Source organism: Stegodyphus dumicola, chromosome X2 (genome assembly GCF_044657685.1).
Source record: "Stegodyphus dumicola isolate Sdum_Otavi_A_Nest chromosome X2, ASM4465768v1".
Taxonomy (NCBI): Eukaryota; Metazoa; Arthropoda; class Arachnida; order Araneae; family Eresidae; genus Stegodyphus; species Stegodyphus dumicola.
The window spans coordinates 51,405,893-51,429,208 of NC_140781.1; the positions used below are offsets into that span (position 1 = coordinate 51,405,893).

The 23,316-nt window shown below is 32.5% G+C and overlaps 1 protein-coding gene across 2 annotated transcripts in view; it reads right to left on the reverse strand.

Annotated features, from left to right (window-relative positions):
• The window catches only part of LOC118193259 (trypsin-1-like), a 120,200-nt gene that overhangs the window by 85,083 nt on the left and 11,801 nt on the right, over nucleotides 1-23,316 (reverse strand). Inside the window, exon 1 of one of the 2 annotated variants that reach the window (XM_035364312.2) lies at nucleotides 12,369-12,896. The exons of the other annotated variant lie outside the window; for it this stretch is intronic. The gene's annotated coding sequence lies outside the window, so the exon portion shown is untranslated. Of the gene's footprint in view, nucleotides 1-12,368; nucleotides 12,897-23,316 lie in introns of those variants that run through there. 2 annotated transcript variants of the gene reach the window in all.

Sequence of the window (23,316 nt, forward strand, 5' to 3'; positions counted from 1 at the left end):
TACAAGTTAACGGGACGTATTTTGTAACTGAAACTCGATATCGCTAATCAGCGAGAATGCGAGACAAAGGTTCAGTGCCCGATTCTTAAAAAAAAAAGTAGTATTATAAGTAAAATATCAAGTTTATTATTTTATTCCTACTTCTAATTTTATATTTTTGCAATTTATAATTGAAAAAATTTGATAAAAGTTGACATGTTTTAAATCTTATGGTAAGATTTGGTGAGCCTTCTTAAAAGTGAAAGCACCTCCTCTTCCCCTTGACGAAATCAGGCCCTTATTTGCCCAAAGTATCACCCCACAGTATTATTTTGATGGAGCGCAATGTGAAAGATGGTATTCTAGTGTGGGTTGTCTCGTAGTCTTCTTTCCCTGTTAATAACCACTCAAAAAGACCTCTTTATCAGCATTGTGGTTACTAGGGATTACTTGCGTCTAATCAGAAGTGACCGCATCACATCCAAGTCACAGTCGATGTAAACAAATTACAGTAAAATATTTGAGGGCTCAATAAAATTTTCTCCAAAGAAGTCTTTTTGAGCAAAATTGGTTGATGCTTGCTTTATTGATAAGATACCCGTATATTCTAAAACAAATTTAAAGTTTTATTGCAAATACTGATAATTTAGAAATGCTTTTCTGTAATGAGGAACGTAACAAGCATTCGTAACACAAAAAGGCAATTTTAAGGGTCATAACAGCAACAGAAATTTTCCCGTGACGTTCAATTCTACGTAGCCTGTTAATGTCTAAAGTGCTTTTAACCTGTAAGGCAGTTATTATAATGCAAAGAAAGTTATTTTTGCAATTGAAAATATATTTCAGTCACATAGATATTTGAAAAGCTATTTATTGTGATTTGTAAGTAAATAAAAAAATATATTAAAGATTAATTTTATTAGGCAAGGTGAAAGTGGATTATCCAGCCTTCTGCGCAAGAAAATGACATCTTATTAAAACAGATATATCGAATGTAAGTAGCGATATGCAAATCAGGAGGCATATAACGAACCACCTCATGTTGAAATTATTTAATAACAGTTTCTTTACTCTGAAATCATCTATGACCGGGCTAAATATTCATTGATGCGGAGCATCTTCTAAGGTTGCACGATTATAAAAAGCAGACAACTTTTTCCCAAAGTCAAAGCAGTTCTTAGTCAAAGAAGAAAAAAGTGTTCAAGACAGTATTTACATCGCAATGTCGAGCTTGTTATTTTCCATTTCTTCATGACGCCCGAAGCATTATGATACTTTATTTTCTAAGGTTCAAATCATTACATATGGGGCATATTGGGCTTTAATATTCATTGAATAAGATAACAAAGTATGTTTTTTTTTCTGCTACGCTTATATAATACATGTTTTAACTTCTATTGTTAAATAAACTGCTAAATAAGCGATAGGATTGGATAATTTGAGACATGGAATTGATCATTCGGATATAAGTTATAAAGATGAAGCGGGTGGGAAGCAATAGCAAGCTGCACGATAAGTCTTGAAGGATGTGATTCTAGGTAAAAGGTTTACGAGAAATTTTCTAGTTTTTTAATTTCGAGTTTTCTAAGTTTACGAGAAATTGGTTCGGTTTTTATTACAAATGAGAAAAATCACCGAAAGAAATCAACCCTTCCACCGATGTACAGTGGTGGTTTTCTCTTTCTGTACAATGGTATTGTTCTCTCATATCCTACGAGCTGTAAACAGCGCAGCGTGCGTTGAAATACAGCGTAAAAGACCCAAATAAATGCTGCAACCAAGTTTGTTTCTCAGAAAGGTATAATTTATATTTATACCGTATAAAGCAATAAGCAAGCTACCGTAAATTAAATGAACGCGCATATGGTTTGTATTTGCAACTCATGAAAACTTAACAGTAAAGCAACCATCTAATCACACGCTAGAAAACAGCTGTAATTAATCAATCAACTATTGTTGATCGAAGTTGTCAGCATCCATTGTCGTACGCAGATTCTGTTATTAATTTAGTTTGAAAATAAGAAAAAAAAAATTCATTAACTTTCCTTGTTTGTAGAGACTGCAAACCTAACTCGTGTTGATGTCTCAGTTGAAAAAAAGTATCTTCTTCTGAATGGCAACGCAATTAAATTTTCGACATTTTACAATTTGATTCACGCATCACATAAAGCATTGAAAAGGAAAACCAAATATTCAAAAGCTATTTCATAAGTTTGAAATAACAGTTAATTATTTGATCTGAGACCTCTTTCTATTTCTTATTTGTGGTTGTAAAACTAACTGATGAGCCAGAGTGCTTAACTCTGCACTTTTCTTATATGCCCATATTGGAATGAACCCGAACCGAAACTAACTGTGGTTGGTATCCCCCCCCCCCCGAAAAAAAAAAAGGTTTTTCCCTCACTAGTGGAAACCCTGGCGCCATTTAGTGAGAAAAAGAAACAGTTTAAAATGAACACCTAACAACAGCCTCCAATTTCTGCAGCGCTACTTTAGCGAACAATTTTAATAAAACACTAACAATTCAACTGTTAGAACATGTAGAAATACATTAATATACCGTTAATTTGTCATGTAACAATAATTCTTTTATGTAATGTTTGTGTTGTAGTTAAATTTATTTAGTTAAATTTATTTAGTTAAAAGTTTATTTTCAAATTTAAATTCTGTCAGTTACTTACAATTTTTAGCCAGCTGGGAAAACAACGCTACAGTTCTAAATTAATGTGAAGCAATAAAAGCAAAACGCAATAGTGAAATTTGTATATTGACATAATCAACGGAAATTTAATGTAAAAGTAAAAAGAACAGAAAATGTTCTTCATCGTGCTAGCTCGGATTGAAACCGAACTATTTTTTTTTATTATAAGATTTTTATTTTTTCAATTGTAAGATTTATTAAAAACGTAACAGTAAAATAAATAAAAAATAAAGAAGAAAGTAAATGAGTAATAAAAAGCAAATAAGAAAGAAGTGAAGTGAGTAAGTAGCGAGTAACTAATAGTAAATTTCACTGGACAAAAAAGCATGGAAAGCTATATAGCACTCAAATTCCAAAACAATTTTTATAGGGAACACTTATAACTGGCCTTTCAATCAGATATAATTATTCCCTGAAAAAGAATAATTTTCCAATTTTTTCCCCTTTAGAAGTCAATTAATCATCTTTCTTAAACAAATTTATTCAAATACAGCAGTACTAATAAAAATCTAGTTTTATATTCTGCGGTTTAGGAAATGTATCTTTCACTGTTTTTGTTCTCGTGCCACAAACATAATAAGTTATATCGAAAGAAAAATATAGATTACTTTAAATCTATAAAAGAAAAAATATTAAAACAATGACACCCCTTAAAACTTAACATATATTGATACTCTTTGGCACATTCAAAGACGTAAAAAAAAAAACTCAATAATTCACATGTAGGTAGAAAAATTGATAAAATCAACGGTTTTATAAAACAAGAAACTGCTTCTGTGCTTTTATATTTTTTATAAAATTTAAAAACATAAATGTTATCTTGCAGTGAGTAATAATACGTAAGCCTTTTTATTAAAGTGCTAAAAACAATTTGAGTTACTGATTTGTTTACCAAGTCACGGATTTTTGTGACTAAAACCAAATGACATTTGCGTCACTGCTAGTTTATATTTAACTAGGCATGCAGTGTGGATGCGTGCAATGATTGTTTTTGCTGTTAACATTTTTTTAAGGATTTTTTTTATCTTTAAACTATGCTAAACAAACTGAAACTAACAGAAGTCTTGTTCTGAAAAGCATTTACATATTTTTTTTATGGTTTAAAAACTCAATGACCTTTAACTAAAAATGGGGAAACAAAAAACAATACAGATGCGGCAAATTTGTACCATTAATGTTTATAAAACTTTTGCACTAACATTTGGAAATGGCCTAGTAAATTTCACCGCAGACTCGCAACAAATGGCTCATGTTACAATGACTTTTCGGCAAAGTTGTGAAACCTACTTCTCCAAAGATGACTGAGGAAAATGTCAATATTACGCGTTTCGGTACAAGTGGAAAATGCTATTGAGTCAGCATAACTAACCGATTTTTACGTCTCTCGAAATAAGAGGATCCGGTTCATAGTCTTGTAGTCGGAAAAACCTTTCCTCAATATCCTGAAACACCTCCCCCCCCAAATAACATATTCTACAAATGATGAGTTAATATATGTAAAATTCAATGTATAACTAGTAAGGTTGTTATTTAAATTAACCAATTATTTATAATTTCAGACATTTTTCAGACTTCTACTTTCCGTTTCTTCACCAGAATGTAAAGAGTTAGATCGTATTTAAGCTGAAATGTTTGGACTGTAAGACGCCTGGCCTGCGCGTCCATACTACGTTTAGTTCCCGCCTGCTTTGATAGTTGTAATTTTCTGCTTTACGTTATTGGCTGCTGACGTATTGAGTTTGACTCTCTGGTTAGAATTACTAAGCCAGCTTAGTAATTCTTACTAAATTAGTACTTAATTCTTACTTAATTAGTACTTAAATTGTGTACTTCTTTGACTACCATGATCCTGTTAGCACAAGAAAGAGCGTTTATGTTCAAAGTTTTGTTTATAAAAAAAAACGTTTATTAAAATCTTATCATGACTTCTAGTTAGTTCAGATCAAGCGATAATTCGCTTCTGGGGTTATTATTTCCAGATCAACTAAAGCCCCATAAACTAATGTGCTGTAATTTAGATGCATTATTATGGGTTATGACTGCTAACTATTGTATATTATTATAACAATTCATTAACAGAGATAGGATGTGGTACACTTGCGCATTTGTTAGATTAATTGTACCTGTTTTTCAGTAGATTTGCATAGCTATTACTTCCGACATATGAAGCTAATTTTTTAAAAGACGATTAAATTGGTTTGGTTTGGTTTATGCGATTACGGAAAAGCCTCGGAGGTAAGGGGAGGGATGGCTTCGTAAAGGCCTTTCTGGCTCGTATACACGTTACACATGGGCAAAGCCACGAAGACGCCCATGCAGCCAGCCCGTTCGCGGAATTCGAACCTCGGACCTAACTACCAGTGTTCAGCGACTTTACCGCTCGACCGCTGGTGGGCCCTCAAAATGAACGAATAACCAATAATTTCTTGTTAGCAAACTAACTCAGAACGTTGAAAGTTGTTGCTGTTCTGAATAATCTCGCTTGTCTGATAGTAGTTCAAGCCTACAAAATTCATCGTGACAAGGAGAGAAGATTGCGCCTGTCGTTGGCCTTGGGAACCATACAGGTGACAGCACGACTTCACTCAACTCCCCCCCCCCAGTTTTGAAAACAGTACCCCGGGGGGACGAGTATGAGGGTCTCCCACCCATCTTTCCCTACCACCAACCTCTAATTGAGGACTTTCATTTCGCCGCATATTTTCAGTGTCCCCATGCTGCACAGACACTAACACATCTACAAACATCCCTGCCTTCTCCGGGATTCAAAACCCGGCCCTTCAGTACGGCCGTCAGAGTCACTAGCCACTATCCCCGTTGGGCGACGAGCTGAAAGCAATAATTTCTAGTAATGCAAAGTATACTAAAGTATTACGGCGTTTGTAGATTTTTTTAATATTACCTCTATGATTATTACGCTTTTATGAGGGTAATTAACTTTTACTGATTTCATAAGGCTAGTCACTTATTCAATGCCATCTCACCAGAATAAAATGCAAAGATTACATACTGCTTATCTTCAATCTCATATCTTCTTAGTGCAGAAGAAATATCTCCAAACGTTAGTGTTATTTTACTACAAACACCCTTCCGTATAATATTTAAGAACACGGTTCGCTCTAACATAGGATGAATTATTAAATTTAATTAAAAATTCTGAGCAGTTTCCTTATACATAGTTGAAATGACTTAGGTATGTCAGCTTAAAAAAATAAATTCTTTGTGAATTAAATTGCAACCTTGAATTATAGCTGAGGAAGATAAAAAAAATCCGTTCAAAGAAGTTCAGAAATTTCTTCAGTGTATTATTGAGGTGCAACGGTCATCATACTAAGTCGTTTCCAATGAGTATTCCATATTCAATTTCAGACAAGGGCACTGTTTGTTTTTAAACATTTCTGTCGCTCTTAAACTGCACTCTTTTCTACACCTGTCCTTCAAATATAGCTAAGAATAAACAGTGACCTTGCCGGAGGGAGAATGTGAAAAACATAAGTCAATTTCGCTCAGTATTGCATTGTAAACGTTTATATAATGGAATCTCTGAAAACCTCCAGAAGTAGAGAGTGTTTTGTATTAACTAATAATATTATTCATGTCACTCATGTATGATATCGTGTAGAAGTGATAAATGGGATTTGTCACATTTTTCCTTGTTATGGAGCTGCATAACAGAAAAAATTCGTTACATAATTCTTTGCATTTGATAATTTGAAGATTACTCCAATTATTTGCCTTAAAAAAGAGCGCAGTACATGCAACAATAGTAAAATGTAAAATCAATTTTGCATTTTTGCTAATATTAGAAAAGGAGCGTAGTACAAGCACAGATAAAATACAAATTAATTTCGCATTTTTTACTTATATTAAAAACGAAGCGTACTGCATGCACAAATAGTAAAATATCAAATCAATTTCGTAGTTTACTAATATTAATAAGGCATAATAATCGTGACATTTAGACAAGTGATAATGATATTAATAAATTGTAGATTTTATTGCTCAGATTTAGGTAATACCTAAAGACAAAAATGTAATGCTGTCATTATTTCCTCATCACTACTTCCTGTCAATTCTAGACTTTGCCTGGCTGTGCTTTGAATGCAATAAAGATTTAAATAAAGCAAAATACGTAAGAAGTGATAATTTACGTTTTTTGTGTGTGTGCTGATTATTAAATTTTTAAGCAGTTTGTTCCCCATAACATAAAGAATCAGGACGCAAAATTGTACAATATTTTCCTTTTACATTCCAACCGATAAATAAATCATTTTAAGCTCAGCAAGAGAAATAGTGTTCTTCGAATCTTAACAAATGAAGCAACAGTAAAATGCCTGCAGCGACGCTGCTCATTCGTAGCAAAACAACATTATCTAAAGATCGTGAACCAGAATGTATAAGGAATTAGGCTACTAATGATGGGTCGTTCTCATAACGGCTAGGTTCAACTGGAAATCTCTAATTGCTCTAAGATTTCTTGGTATGACAGTTGGCTTCATTTATGGACTTCCTTCTGGACTTATTTAGTTAAAATTTTCATCAAGGAATAAGGTTTATACAAATAGTTCGATTTCAAAGTTTAAATCTGCATTTAAAAGCAGCTTCTAAATTTTTGGTTGCAGATTCCTGCAGGATACCGTAAAGTTTCTCATTCAGCTATAAACATTTGGATGACATTCCGAACAGCACATCTAAGCAAAAGATGTTTCTGCAACGTGGCAAAGACGTGGCAACAAAAACAAAATATAGAAACAAATCAATACGACTGCAGATAATATCAATAGAGTTAAACTTAGAGTGTTTGTGTAAAAAAAGTGCAACACACACCTGTCATTAATTATAATGTAAGGGCAGGTGAAACCTGGAACACAATTAATGCTATTACTGAGTAAATGACATTAATTTTGTGTTAAATCTTTTAACAGTATTTTTCTTTAATTGTTTTTACATAAAGCGCTTGCAGCGTATTCATCTACTTTAAATATTATTTTTAAAGTTTTGGATGGGTTCCCCGAAAACCCCTTAGATTTTTAAGGGTTTTTAAGTCGACAAGTTTTGAAGACCACTGCTGCACAGTGAATATATCTAACTGTATCATTACAGAAGAACTATATAGTCAACCTTTACAGCGTTTACGCACTGGTATTCAGTCGGTGCAACGCATTCACTCTGTCGAACTGATGCGCCTGCATGATTGAAATTAGGTGAGTGTACATGTGTGAATTTATGTATGATATTTGTATTTATTTATACATGTAAAAATCATGTGAAATCATACGATAACAATTAAAATTGTACAAACAGTACATAAGAAAATTAAAGAATATCAAAACTGATGTTTGATGAAAAAATATTTGTGGTTCTTTCCTTCCCGCCCCCTCCCCCCAAACGCTGATGAAAAATGTCTTTCATTAACGCTCTTGTGCTGCTATCTATCGTATTCAAGTGCTTTAAAACGCGATATACGGCCTAAACCAATCTTTAAGCCTAATTAAATAAAAAGTTAAAAGAAGTTGAAATTGTTTTAGGAAGCATGTTTGCCGAATAACAGCTTATAATACAAACAGGTACAAGTTTTACTATAAAACTCTCTGCACTTACATTTAAATGATTAAATTTACTTTTAGGCGCACAAATTCACGATAACTACTACTGCATACAAAAAGTACATTACAAAGATGAGTAAAATATTGCAATAAATAATATGTAATAGATCCGTTATAAAACGATAACACGAGTGTTGCAAGAAATTCAAATTTATAATAATAGCTTTAAAAATTTAGAGTTACGTAGAATCTAGGAATTAATCTTATTTGTATACATATCGTAATAAATTAGACTTTATTTACGGTTGATTACTATGCAGCAGAAATCAATAGATTTAATAAATTATTTTTATGCTTCAAGAACAAAGTACGAACCGAAATTAATAGTCAGAAATATAAAAATCTTTGTTATACAAGCCCAAACCCAGGTTCAACATATTATTGCATACATTACTATTTAATGAATAAGTTCATAACATTACCGAAATGAATATTTTCAAATCATACATTGTTTTTTTAAGTATGTATCACAAAACACAAAATACTCTGACAATTAACGGACAGATAATTGAATTTAATTGAATCAAAGAAGTCAATGCCAACGCTGATTGATAGAATACATTCCATACGTATGATTTTTGTATCATATATCTGCATCCTAAGAACCTTGGGGCTTATATCTTACAAAAAGAACATCTTTTTATTTAAAAACAAACAGCTATAAATGAAAAAAAGTAAATGGTACTTAATTAATTTTGCGAGAAAACAACTTACAAACAAAAATATCGTTATTCTTTAAATTCCGTTCCATACGTGACAGGATGCAAGTGCAACAACGGACTTGTTCTGATGACCGAAAAACACCCAAAAATTTCCTTGTACTAGCCATAACATTTTTTCATAAACTGTAGGAGATTCTTCTGTGGGAAAATTCAAAGCTTCACGGAAGGTTAGCTACAAAATGCATTCTCAGTAACACAATTTCCATGCTTCAGCTGGTATGAATTCTGTTTCTGAAAGGTGGGTGTAAATATATTTCTCGCCCCCTCCCCTCCCTCAAAAACAATAAGGGCCCAAAATCGATATTTTTCCCAGACGAAAAAAAGGAAAAACATAATTTGAATATGTAATAACATTTTAACATGTTCCGTACATGTGTTTTACTTCAACTATGAATCATTCTGAGAAGATTAGTAGGGCGAAGAAAGCCAAAGAAAAACTTCTCTTCATCTTGAATAGCTGAAAAAAAAAAACCTTTAAAGTGAAAATATTCTCTTTTAAATACAGCAGAATTTTTCGCCTTTAAAAAGGAATGCCAAACGGTGGGAAAGCTGAGAATTTCTGATGAAGTCTTTAATTCAAAGAGAAAAGAAGCAACACAATAATTATAATAACTTCAATTAACAAGTTCATCATCTTCTTCAGTAAATGCACAACCATCGGTATCATTGGATGCAGTTAAGCAATCAAATGGCCTCTGATGATACCCGGCAGTCATCAATTAATTTTTTTTTAAATGCATGGCATTATCGACGTTTATAATATCTTCTAACGGGCATTTTAAATTTTTATCTCAAAAATAAAAAGGATTCCTATCAGCTGCCCTTATGCTCAAGAATTAAAGCCGCCCGGTTTCTCGGAGACGTAATATTTATGATAGAACTAAATTCTAGATAACAGAAACTTATAGTGTTCATATTTATAACTTTCCAAGTATTCTGAGAATAATTAATGTCGAAGAGGGATACGGTGCTGGCACAAACAATGTTTGCTACCAGTAGTTTTGAGCACTAAGTAATTTTTCTCCTTAGTTATGTTTTTCTTAGCCTTTGAGTAATGATTTAAACTAGGAAAATTTTGTTTGAATTTATCTACATCTCTTTTTTGTACCAGATTAGTATTAGAATTTAAAATTATTAAACAACCCATAAGAACCTTTAGACTACCATTAATGTTGGGATGATAATGGGGTTAATGTCACCTGAATATGGTTTCACTGTTAATACACTGTTAATAAAAGCATTAAAATGATTCAAATTTCACATGAAATCGTACGGCTCGCTTATATTTTGCATTTGTACCAGCATAAAATGATTGATTTTGTATAATTATGCATTATTTTGCAGTTTTCAGTAAATTCCTTTTACTGTGGTTTTGCTAAAATGGTTTTCTTTCAGATTCGATATGATTATCTATTCCTTTTATGACAGTTGTATTATCAGTTGAGCTCTGTGACACTTTTAATTTAAACAATGTAAGAAAAATCTGAAATTTCTGCAGCTGTTTATTTTACTAAGCAAAACTCATTATAATAGTCTACTATGTTTTTTTTTTTTTTTCGAAAAAACAAATATCGTACCAAAAACAATTGTCATGCTTAAATTTAAGCGTATTATCATATTTCTCGTGATATGTAATTCTTTTAGTGCTACAAGTTTAATGATAAAATAAATATAGTTTCCAATCTGTCACCTGAAGTGTTATTTTTGCCATTATTTTGTCGCAGTTTGGAAATAAGTGTTTGATTTAATGGGAAAAAGTTCAATTGGAAATAATTTAAGTTTCCGTTATTGCGGTTTAATACGCTATTACTTAATGAATTTGTTCACAGTTTCCAGTCATAAGTATATTAAGAATATTAATAAACATGTGAGAAAGTATATTTTGGTGCTCTGAAGCTTTCAACCATAGGCAAATTTTGTCTTTAAGAATATTGAATTGAAGATTCAGTAGTTGGATTGGTCGGCATATCCACCCGGCAAACTGAAGACTTGATAGTTTTTAATATCATTAAAGACAAAAATTCGCTAAAGGCTGAAAGCTAACTTTTAATTAATAATCACATTTATTTTTAAACATTTATCGAAAAGAATCCCAGAAAAATAATATTATGCAGAAGACGTAACTGAAGATCAAGCATAATGGAAAAACGAGAGAATAAATGCAACCAAGCCTAAAATATGTAAAAGTTATGTTAAAAATTCAGTGCATATTTCATAAACAAGTATTGAAATCTGAAAAGTAGTTTTCAAGAACAGTTTTTCGTTGGTGAACTATGATTCTTCGCCGAGGAGATTTGCCCGAATAAACATCACATTCTCCGCTAGTCGGCCTTTAGGGAGGAATAAGGAATTAAAGACATTCTTCCCACGTGGTCTTGGCGAAGACTTGCATTCATATCTTGGAGATGATGCAATTAACTTTTCAAGATTTTCTTCTTCAAAACCCCTCATTATTTCTAAACTTATGTGTTGAATGCCGGATGTTCTCATCATCGATACAAACGTTTAATATGCAAGTTAATTCATTTCCAAGATGTAGCAAAAACCTTTTGCCTTTATCATTTTTAATTCATAAAAAATTGCTTTAGTTACATAAGTTACATTGAACTAAATATGCTTTAGTTACATTATTGCTTTAGCTAATTTGCTCAAGGTAACTAAGGCGATTATGTAAGGAATGCTCTAGAAATCTATCTTAGTTATGTAAAACAAAATAAGGAGAAGCTGGAATAAATATATAATGATCAGTAGTAAGAGATGACAATATATTTACAAAGTAAAAAGCACAACTTCGAAGCAAAGATATGATTCTGCATTATAAATCTGACTGCTTTAACCAAGAACAGAAATTAAAATAAATAACGGTAAAGAAAGTTTAAGTGTTTTTATGGAAACATTTTGACTAAAAAAAAAAGCATTCGTGTAAAGTATATGCGTAGTATGTAATAGATTAACAAAAGAATAAATCACGGTCGAATTTATTTGCGATAATAATTCATGTAAGAATGTCATAAAATTATTTTAATATTTCGATGTAGGTGTAGATCATTCGGAAAAGCGTATATAAAAGATTTAATATATTCTTAGTTTTTATTTTATATTGGAAAAAGTTTAATATCAAAATGCATACATTTTATTTAGCATTAATAAAAAACTATTTTAATTTCAAATGGATCTAATTAATAAGAGGATAAAAATAATAACTATAGAATGAATAATCATCCATATTTTACATTTGAAGGACATGTTTATTGTATCATTTCTTAAGATTATAGGTCGAAGCTGATAGGAAATGGATTTATCTGAATAAAAGTATAATTTAAATCTTAAATTAAAAATATAGTTAAGAAAAATACTTACGGATCGCTTCTTGATAGCTCTCAGCTGCAAATAAAGGAATATGCATAGACTTGAATCATGTCACTATTTTGAAAACCTTTTTGCTAAGCAACACATTATGTATACAACCAAATTAACACCATCACACCTAACCTGATACGAGATGTGTTGATATTTAAAACAAATCCTTTCCTTTAATTTAATCAGATAAAGAGGGTAGATATCCTTGGGCAAATAGTAAAGAGAAAAAGTGTCAGTGAAGTTCCGCTGCAGAAGAAGTCACAAAGTCACACTGTTTAAACTGAGACCTTCGCTACAATTCATAGAATGCTGGTATATCCTCAACCTTCAAGTGTAGAGCTAGAGATGAGATTGCGCAAACCCATGAAATGAAAGGAAAGTCTAAGAAACCGCTCGACAATAACTAGTTACCCATGACTGAAGATTGAAATTTCGTTAGGGTCTGAGCGGGAAAGGATCTAAGAACCTAAAAAGTAGGTTAGGAGGCAAAGAGAGAAAAGTCATTCTAGTTTTCTGCATTATTCCGTTGACTCACTTTTCACCACGCCTACATGGGACATATCCAAAAATAAATGCGCTTTTCCTTTTTCCTCGATAAAATTGACCTCCTTCTGACGGAAACATTTTCGCTCTTCCAAAAGGTCCGTGAACTTATCGGACTCAAACCGTCACTATTATTTTTTAAACGAGATTTGAAGATTTTTTATAAGCTTCGCGTTCACTGCGAACCTGTTTGAGGCACCTTATAGTCCGATTAGCGTGTAATTCTGTGGTCCCTAAGGCATGTTCCACTTATAAAAGAGTCCGTTCTACTTTTGATTAAAAAGTTTTCCTACCTCACTGTTTGTGTAAGACGCACTTTTAACCAGATTTCTCTGTCGATAACGCCAGTCATCTGAGACAAATTATGTATCTATTGCGAGTAACATCCTGAAACTGAACGTTTAAAAAATCGTTGAAAACTGATGTACACTTTTGTTTTCAGCAGGTAAGTAGACTTAAGAAACTGAAAAGACTCACTAAAAATGAAAGCATATAGCTAATCTCTTGAAGAAGAATTTCATCACAAGTAATGTGGTATAATTTCTACGAATTTTGATGAAGGAGTGTAGAAGTTTGCTTCATTTGAATTTATCTTGATTTCTTAAGTTGCAAATATATTTAAAGCAAAAGCTACCCTTTTAAGCTATATTTGTAGTAATTACATCGAAGTGGCTAAAAACTTTATATCTAAGTTTGAGGGGGAAGGAATAAAAAGTTAATGAAGGTAAAAAGATGCCCTCAATTACGAGTTAAATGAGACTAAGCATATTCAAAGAGCAATAAATTAGCTTTTTTATGGTTCAATATTGTTTTCGTTCAGGCTTGACCTTTTTGTCTTCAAAGATCATAAATGTATCCGAATTTCATATGACAATTAAAACCAGGAAAAACACTGATAATTTTGAAGAGATCTCTGCAGTTATTTGGCCTTTACGTAGTTTGAATCTTAAAAAGAACCAGACTTCTTTTTTTATACTGAAGAATATATAACCAGAGTTGGTAAAGCTTAAAAAAAGCGTTTATAATTTCATTTACCTTTTTAAAAAATTATTCATTCTCATTGCATTGAATTAAAAAAGTTACGTAAAAGAAGGAAATATTGCATATTTTGCATAGAAAAGCTTACATTAACCAAAGAGTAGAAATTGTTGAAAGAAATGTAAGTTACGTCCACCTGTGTCAGCTGGCAGATTTATTGTTGTTAGTTTATTTTAGTTAGAATGTTCATGTTATAAAGCTGTCAAAACTTTGTGCCACGTAATTCTTATATACTTTACCAAGATTGAAAATCTAATCAAAAACATAATAACTGTAAAGTAGATATGTTTTCGCTGTTCCTTGAAGTTAATACAAAATGTTTAAAAGGCAAATAAAATAACATAAACTTTTTCTACCCCCCCCCAATTGCGGGCTCTAGTCCTTTATACGCGTTGGCCACTACTGAGACTGGAAGCAGTGGTTACTTTAATTATGGAGGCACCTAACAAGTACGCCACCGTTGCTTCATATGAAGGGACAGACAAATTACATCCATGCTTTCTTCAATATACGACCCCGGGCCCTTCTGTACGGCAGTCAGTGTGATTAACCACTTTCTCGTCTGAAAGGCAAATAATATAAACTAAGCAGAAGGAAATTTAAAAATGGTATATGAGAGGCGTTTCTATTTAATTCCCCTTCACTAAACCGTATACGTTTTAATGTTAATACTCAGTTACGTTATCCTTACTGTATCAACTTTTAGTTCAAAATTCTTGTAAACCAAGGGCAATTTAACAGCACACGTAACTATCTATTCTACACGTAACTTACTGCAGTTTAAAATCTTTGAAAAGTAAGTTTTCTTCTTCCCTTAATTTCGTGATTTAAATTGTTATCACATTTAACTATTGCTATGGAATATATGGCAACTTTCAACAAATCATGAATAGATACTGTACTACCTGAAGAAAACGAGGCCTTCGATTGATAGTAAGGCTTAAATGAATGGGTGAATTTTAATTTGCATATGTTTGTCATTGAAATATAAAAAGATCTTAATTTTATAAAAACTTATTTTAAAGAGGTGTAATACCAAGAAAAAATAATACAAAAATCAGTGTGACACTTATATTTCATGTTTCAATCAGTGTTACGGCCTACCACAGGCATAGCGGTAAAATCACTGAGCACTGGTAGTTGGTTCCGAGGTTCGAGTCCCGCAAACGGGTTGGTGCATGTGCGTTTTCGTGGTCTTCCCCGTGTGTAATGTGTATATAAGCCAGTTTTCCTTAGATAGTCTTCCATGAAGGCATGCCTTCCCTTAGGCAGATAGCTCTCGAAGCTTTGCCGTAATCACGTAAACCAAAACCAATCAACTAGTTTCAAACATCTGACATCTCATACTAAGATCAGTGTCACTTCTATTTTCAGTCTCAAGTATTCAGTTAATGCCTTTCAGCTCAAAGGAGCTAATGTGCTGCTACTCCGTTTGCTTCATTCGAAAAGGCTCATTTCAAACATTTCCACGATTTACCGTGTTAAATACAAAGCGCTATTGAAGTTAGATGCTTGCGTTGAAAACACAATTATTTTTCTGTTGCGGCTGCACCAGCAGGCAAAATTCAGAGGCGGCCAAATTTTCAGATTCAGAGAAGAATTAAGAGGGATCGTGAAATTTTTAGAATTCAGAGGATGAAGTGGGCAGTAGAGTTTGGGAGCGGCAAAAATTTTAAAACTTAGAGAGGCAATGGACAGCAGAATTTAGGGCTCGCAGAGATTGCAACATGCTGCAAAATGCCTAGCGCTAACCTTTACTGTATTCTCATGATGAAATAAGTTGCAGAAAACATTTAACGAAGAGAAAATAATATATAATACCATCTGTTAGCGAGAGGAATCATCTGCCTGATGGAACGCCATCAATGTTGTCTTACATGATATAAAATTTTGTAGGCACTAAAATTATTCCTTACAGTAGAGCAGAAATAGAAAGGTTATGACAAAAGTTAATTACTATTTACAGATACAAAGACTCATGTCCTTTGAAAACAAACTAGTGATACTTTGAAAACAAATTAGTGCAAGTGCAGTACAGTAACTTAGCTTGTACGTTGTTAACTATTTTCATATTCCCTGTACATACTCTCTTGGTGCAAGCGATTAGCACGTCCAGTTAACAGCTGGAAAATTCATCATTCAAATATTACTTTACAGTGACTTCCGAACTAAAATATGATGGCCTGTAATTCTTCACTGCTTGGTTTAGCCGAATGTCTCTCTTACCTTTTTCCAGTCACCTTTTAAATGGAGGAAAACAAAAATGAATTTTCATACTCCCTGTACGTACTATCGAAATGTAAGTCCAGCTAGAGAAACGTAGATCCATTGTCTGCATCTCGGAGTAGGTACTCTTGTTTTTCTCATGTTTCTTAGCTTCGAAAAGCTTCATATATTCTCTAATACTAAAGAAAAACTCCACAAATTTGCTTTTTAAAGCACTGAAACAAGAATTTCGGAGCCACTCCAGCATAAATGAAGGGACTTGGTACAGGACTTGTGTTATTTATTATTATATTCACTACCACACTAGTATGATGAAAAACAACCAAGGACTACGACAAATTAGATTTTATTGCAGGATTAGGATTATTGTATCGATGCACTCTGAACTTGAGTAGGGCCATATGGAATAGTGCAGAATAGAACTGTAGAATAAAGGCAATTAAAATTTATTTTAGACTTCAGCCTGAAGTATATAACAAAAGTTAGGATAAATTGACTTCTGCTGCTGGCGGGAATAACATTAAAACATAAATTCAAATTATATATAATTCACAAATTAATTTCTGCAGTAGCACTTGGCACAGTAAATTTTCAGAGCTATTACTTTCAACTCAACAGCTAAGAGTAACTCATAAACTAAGAAGAAGTACCACTCGCGCCGGGTACAACATGGGTATATCATTTTAAGGTTCGCTGGTGCTGCCATTCCTCATTTTCTTAATTTAGATTCCTACCCAATTATAAACTGCTCTCATTTACATATTCTGGAAGAGCAGACCAAATCCTACAGTTTCAACTGCTCTACCGAGAGTATATAGGACACATTTTAGCATAAGCAAAAAAAGTGTTAATTAAAAAAATATTTCAGGCATAACAAGTAAATCAAAAAAGTAATTAGAAAACAGTAATGAGTTGCTTTGAATTCTATCCCAGAATATCTATTTGAAGTTGTTTTAAAGTTTGTAGAGTCATTAGGTTAATTTGCAGCACGAGAGGTGAAAGTGTGCAATGTTCTCGCCGGGATCGAACCTATACCTCTCGAATACGCCCCGAGTTTATTACCGTTACACTACGAAGGCATGCTGGAAACAGGGAGAAAATACCTTATAAACTGCCCCTTTCATAGGGCAACTGGGGATTAGGGGACCCAGTCACCAAATCCTGTAGGTGATGAATTATCTTCCATTACCTTTTAGTTCGGGCACTACTGTAGAGCCATTACGTTATTTTGAAGCATTTATTTTGAAAAATGTGCAATGCCCTTAAGGGGACTTGAACCTGTATCTCTCCAATACGCCCCGAGTGTGCTACCGTTACACCATGAGGGCAAACTGGAAGGAGGGAGAAAATATCTTATGAGTTCATCGTGAAAATCATTCAAAAAAAGGGTTACAGATACCTTTCCCTTTCCTTAAAGTGTATTTGAGCATAATACACTGACTGTGAATCTAACGCATATATGTATTGCTCATGTTAAAAAGTTTCTAATTTCAAATACTGAAATTTCTAATATCATATCTCACTATTCCATCTCAAATGAAACTTTTTATCTTCTCAAGGCAGAAGCCATAATTATACGCTATAGAGGATTTTGTTATGTTAAACATGCCGAAAAATGCTTAAATTCTGCAGAAATATTGATCATTGCACAAGTATTCGAGATGCTTTTTATATTTATATTTTATGTATTAAGAAAATTTTTAGAAACTACTTATTTACGTCAAAAGAGAGTGCATATGTTATATCATAATTGAGCTTTAAACTATAAAGGCTGAAAGACACATTTAAAATGCAGCACGCAAGCTTTTATTCAAACAACTAAGCTTTACAACTGTCCGATTGAAATATCTTGTACTTGAATCTTAAGCGATAATAAAAAGCAATGGTTAACATGTTTCAGAAGCTATTAAGCATTCAATGCAATTCTTATTTAACTTCGTTTACCATTGAATAAGCGGCGTTTTACATTGTAATGTTATGGAACAATGGGCATTTAGCGCATTTAAACATAAATGGAATGATAATAATCTGGCAGAGATTACTTAATATGATCACTACCAGCGCGGACGACCATTAATCTAGAAATTCTGTAATAAAATAGGTTATTACGGTCTTGATATAATCTTCGGGAATTAAGGTCTTCAACTTGGAAGAGCTATTCGTAATCGCGTCATCTTTAAGCTTAATCACCAATTAATGATTGATAAAAGCGTTTAATAACAAAGGGGTGTTTTACACATAAATGTACTTAATACAAGACTGAACCAATGCAAAACAAACGCTAAAAAATTACACGCATTTTGTTTCCACATCCATTATTACTCTTTATAATTTTCTGCTTGTATCTCTTATAATAAATTACAGTATTTTCTCGAGTATTTTTTCTAATATCTCGAGTATTTTTTCTAGGTTCAAAAAATTAAAAAAATATTCGCCTAATTTCCCAGTTTCTCTTTTGCACACAGTTCTTTCCACTGAGGGCTATTTTACTGGTAAATTTCCTTCCCTTCATTATTTTTATTTTTACTCAGTGTATTCAATTTTTATTTGCATTTTTATATTAGCATTTCATCCATTTTATTTTCCTTTGCATTTATTATTTTAAACTTAATTTATGCAGATTCTTAGAGCTACTCGGACATGGTAGGTGCTTTCACACTTAAAAAACTTTCTAAACATGTGATTTCATCTTACTTCTATTATTTACATTCCAGTCACTGTAGCCTTCTACTGCTGATGTGTTCGATCTTTCGAAATCCGGGTCTTTTATTCGCCCCTTTCTCCCTTGTTCCTCCAATGTTCCTTTTGGGAACTGCGCCCAAGGGTCATTCATGAAGCAGCCATTGGGGCTTTATAAGGTACCTGAGCCGGACACGTCGGGCCTAGTTCAATTATTGTCAGATATCCGTTACACACTGGCCCAATATTCGTGAGATATTGTAATGTTTATATTACTGTGTATTCATACTGGAATGTAGGTTTTTTTTAGAGGAATAATATTGTGATAATTACCAGTAGTGCCTACATTTTATTTATGATCTTATTGTAACTGCGTGTTAAATTACTCGCATAATTTTTCTCTCTCGCTTTTCGAAAAAAAATTAATTAAAAAAGGGGAGAATGCACAAAGAAATACTTACCAAAATACAAAAAAAATGATTAATGGAGGTTCAAATAAAACCTTCAACGCTTCTCATATATTAATTTTTCGTAATTTAATTCACATTTATGTAGTGTGCATAGTTCTGATTTTTAACGTTTCGAGTTTCTGCACATTGAAAGTAACGCCTTATAAATAATGAAGTCTTTTTCTATCAACGAAGACTAAATGCATTTCCCATCGTAGAAAGTTAAAGCAAATAGCTCTTGCCAGAGGAAGCAAGGATTATATGCATCAGCAATATGCAGTCAGGGAAGATATTCTACGAGAAACTGTTTAATATTTACTTTTATCTGGTAAGACTGTTACCTACGTTGTGTTGTATTTTTGAACAAAATTAAACTTGATATTATGGGGAAAATAATTCATTTAATTTGCATCATATTAACTACCATATATCTATAACTTAATCACTTATATACACTTAATAGATAGCTTGTCAGATTACTTAATTTGCATCATATTAGCTACTTTGTATCTATAACTTATACCACTTAGAATTAATAGATAGTTTGTCAAATTCGAAAGAAACACAAAACAAAACAAAACCCAAAAACTTATTGTTTCAAAAGAAGAATTCTTTCAGTACATTATTGGTATGATTTAAATGTTTTTCCAACTGAAAACCAGTTTGTAGAAATGATGATGATGACGAGAGTGAAGCTGGTGCAACATCTGGAAAGACGAACTCGAACTAATTTCTATCTGATCGTAAACTGCTGAGTGCTGCGTGATCTGAATTTCCACGCTGAAAGACATGAAATATAGTGAGCAAAAAAAGGCTTCCGTGCGAGAGCCAAAGTTTTGAATATATTAGCGTAAATTCTAAGCTTTGCTTCATACCTGCAGTAACTACTCTGAGATAGTTAAGAGTCTTTAAAACGAATTTATTATAAATTTCTGTTTTTACAAAACGCGACAAGTGTTTTAACTGGAATATTTAGGAGATATGGCGATGTGTCTTGTAAAAAACGTTTCCGTGCACATTTGTAAATTAATCCTGATGTATTCTAAAACTGACCGCAATAAAGTTTTGAAACTGAATCGTACCCAAGCGTCACGAAGACATGATAGCAATAATTGTTTAATTTTAGCTTGCATCTGATCGTCTTAAAATAGAGTCCCTAAAGCTATTCGTGAGTTGGTAATTCAGTTGTAAAATTATAGATTATTTCTGTAAAAGAATCTGGTAATAAATCGAAGTATACAGAAAAATTTATTATTGAAGATACTATTAGCCCCCAAACATTTGAGGATAGGGATCAATCCAGAAGACCTTCGAAACTAAACACCTTGCTTAAAAGAAATATCAGGTGTAAGGTTAAAGGTCACTAATAAGTGCACCTCAAGTCGCAGATGATTTAAAGACTGAATACAGCATTGAAGTGAAACCTAAAACTGTGAGCAATGTCGTTAAGAAAGTAGATTACAATGAATGTGAGGCCCGTGAGAATCCTTTACAACTCACTGTAACCGAGAAAAACGCCTTGCGTTTGCGAAGAAGCATGCAAGTAATCTTATATCTGTCTTTTTACTTTATAAGAAAGCAGGCATGGGTACTTTATCTGTCCGGAAATCGGTCCTTTTTAATGATGAATAAAAATTTAATATCAGTGGGTCAGATAATCGATTTATGCTTAGGAGAAAACCAAACTGACCGCTACATTGCATGTAACATGGAAGACTGTAATTAATTAAGCAGTGCCTTTAATTTCTTAATTTTGAATGTGATATGAAGTTTCAGAATGAAAATTCGTAGTCTTTGTTTAATAAATTATGAATTATGAGGTAAAATAATTATCCCACGTTTGTAAAATTTTAGAATATAATTACATTCTTAACATGATAATGCTAACATAGTTACACGCAACAGTGTTAGTTAAATATTAATAAACTGTAAAATTTAGCTTAAAAGCATTTTATTTCAAAGCTGTGTACAGGAGTAACTGCAAAAATATCTTCCATTTTTTAGTGAAGAATTTATATAAAGTTGTGGAGAATCTTAGGCAGATTTGTTTTTTTACTTCGGAGTAAGAAATGTGAAAAATGTGCAATAGATTCGAATTTCGGATCTTCCGATAGCTAGTCGAGCATGTTTTCCAATTATACCACGAAGGTATGCGATAAGGAGGGAGAAAATACCTTACATATTTCTCCACTTAAACGTCCACTGGGAAGGTCTATTTATCCCTGGGACCTAGTCGCCAAATCCTGGTAGGGACGAATTATCGTTCACTACCTTGTGTACAGACCATTATTTATTTATTTATTTTAATTTTGACAAAAAGACTTACAAAATGTGCAATGTTCTCGTTGGAATTCGAATCCCAGACCTTCCGGATGCTAGCCGGACAAGCTTTTCAGTTGCACGACGAAGGCACGTGATAAGAAGGTAGAGAATACTTTACAAATTAAGAGATCTGATGATAGAAATATTTTGATCTTTTTATTGTGCTTTGTTCATTTCGAAATTTTATTTAAATTAAGTATCAACACAAAACTGTAACTGCCAGTTTAGAAGGCTATTCCACGCGAATTATCAATTAAATTAATGCATCCGTGTGAATTATCAATTTAGTATGATTTAACTAACACTGTTGCATGTAACTATGCTAGCATTATCGTGCTAAATAAGAATGTAATAATATTCTGCAATCTTACAAACGTGGGATAATTATTTTACCTCATAATTCATAATTTATTAAACAAAGACTAAGAATTTCCATTCTAAGACTTCATATGACTTTTAAAATTAAAGGCACTTCTTAATTAATTATAGTCCTTAATTAATATCTCTTATTATTGTCAGAATTTTTACATAACATATTTTCCATTATCTGCGCTTTGCGACAGGAAGAGGTTTAATAATCGACATAAAATTTCATGGGATACAATATTACATTCATATTCATAAATGACTCGGAGAAATATTGTTTCATTAAATATTTTTACAGTGTATGTCAAGCGATTCAACGTTTTATGGAAATTAATTTTTCCCTGCACTTTTGAAGTAATATCAACATAACTTATAAGAGGAAATTGAAATTTTATAAGATGTATTGTATTTTTAAATAGGTTTTCTTAAACATAGTGAGAAATATTTCAGATCCATGAGGATCACAATTTATTCCGATGCTCGATGCACTATTCAAACGGAGATTATCAGTGTTCTACGGCATTTTAAATAAATGTTTACAAACAAGGCCAAAAACGTTTACCACTGTTAGTAATACTTGAATAATCCATAAACTACGTTTCATAACGGTTGCCATGAATTAAGCATTTCAGTTTCCTAATTAGACAACTGAAAAGATTTAAAGATAATGTATCAAAGTTACATTCAATTTTGGTAAACATTTCAATGTTACAACGTAACAGTTTTAGTTAAATTTTAATGGCAATAATGGCATCATTGTTAACACCAGGATATGTTGAATCATTAATTTTTATGTGTAAAATACCTGTTGATATCAATAGAATAATGTACACAGCAACTGAGGACTCTTGATATTATGCTATCTTAATCGCATTTTTAATATAATATTTTATCCCTTCTTCCAGCGTACCTTCGAGGTGTAACGGTAGTACACTCAGCGCGTATTCGAAAGATCCAGGTTCGAGTCCCGCGAGGGCATTGGTCATTTTTCATGTTTTCTGCTTCAAAATAACCTAATGACTCTACAATATATATAAAAGTATTTTGCACTTGTATTTTTGGCAGCATTACAGAATTTAATATTTTTACAGAAAAAACGTGTACCAGATTATTGTGCGTTTTAGTGTTACGCTTTTGCTGATGATATGCTGGACAACATTACTTTATGAATTATAAATTGATAACAGTAAGATAGAAAACTGGGTACAGTGATTCTTTTGCATATCTTGCCAGAAATGTAATAGCTACCAAGTACCTAGATTCTGAATTCTTTTTCAGCACCTTCTGATTAATAAATATTTTGTAGTTTTCTAATGTATTATTAT